Consider the following 1368-nt stretch of genomic DNA (forward strand, 5'->3'; position numbering starts at 1 on the left):
AATTATTTGGAAAGGATTGGATGAAGAGGTATTAACTTCTAATATCCATTTATTAGTTACTCAAAGCAAGTTATAAAATCTAAAAACTATTAATATTTAGAATCCATTTTTTTTTTTTACTTTATTATTTTCACAGTGGAAAATTTGGGCATAGCTCTTCTTCTGTCTGTGCCTTTGTATTTTGAGGTGTAATTGTAATTGAGTTAAATTAAGTTTATTTATAGTAAGTTTTTCGTAAAGACGAGAATTAACTTTCCATATAAATGAGCATCAGGTATGGAATTACTGACTTCAGTGCAATATCTGTCTGATTATCCCGAAGTATCATTTAAGATGTTTCTATTTTGGGCAGCGTAACTATTTCAGCTCATATTTTTATAATTCTGACTGAGAATTTAAGGACATGGTAATTTTTACCAATACTGAATCTGATATTTTTAGTAAAGCCACTAAATTTGGAACTTTTGCCTACTAGTTTAAGGAAGCCAAGTCACTTAGGAACATATTGGTACGTTGGAAAATGTGCAGAACTTTTTTTTGAAAATGTGTTTAATGAATTGAATTTTAGAGACTATTCCCCATGACTTGGGTCTATGCTATCTTATTAATTTTTATATCTAGCTTAAAGGATATTTGGAAATATTTAATTTCTTTGTCTTTTTTTAATTTTCTGTCCTATAACAGTTCCATGCTAAAATGTATTTTAAAATAAAAGCCAAATTCAGGAATGAAGGATATTTTGTTTTGTTTTGCTTTGTGAATTTGTCTCTGTATTATCTGATAGAGATTTTGCAAATGTCTAGGAGTTTCATTCTATTTTATTCAAAATGTGAGTATTATATTCAATAGAAGACAATGAAAACTTCTCAAATGTTCAAACTGACTTTGGGCTCTGTAGTGATAGTTCTGATGTCTTACTTTTAATGTAAAGTAAAATTTTATAATATTTTAAAAGCTATGCATAATAATGTTTCAGTAAATTATGTAGCTTAATAGTATTGTAGGTAGTTGACTGCTGCTTTTGCATTAATGTCAGAAATTAATCATACATAATTCTAGTTAATTTTACTCTAATTCTAGGAATGGTACTTTCATATAGAATCAACATACAGACATTTAACTTTGTAATTTAAAATGGCATATATTGGAATTGCAAAAAATAGAATTCATTAGAAGATCTAATATAAATTTAAAGCAATGCTTTTATAGTAGATTTGCATTTTTATTTATTACTTTTCTGTATAATTAATGTTTATGAAATATCTTTCAGTGACAACATAAAAATCTAGTGATATGAATATAACTAAGCACATTTTCTCAAAGCATTTGAGAAACATGAATAAATACTAAATGCTTTTATTTTGAATA

Source organism: Condylura cristata, unplaced genomic scaffold (genome assembly GCF_000260355.1).
Source record: "Condylura cristata isolate star-nosed mole 26May11 unplaced genomic scaffold, ConCri1.0 scaffold00013, whole genome shotgun sequence".
NCBI lineage: Eukaryota > Metazoa > Chordata > Mammalia > Eulipotyphla > Talpidae > Condylura > Condylura cristata.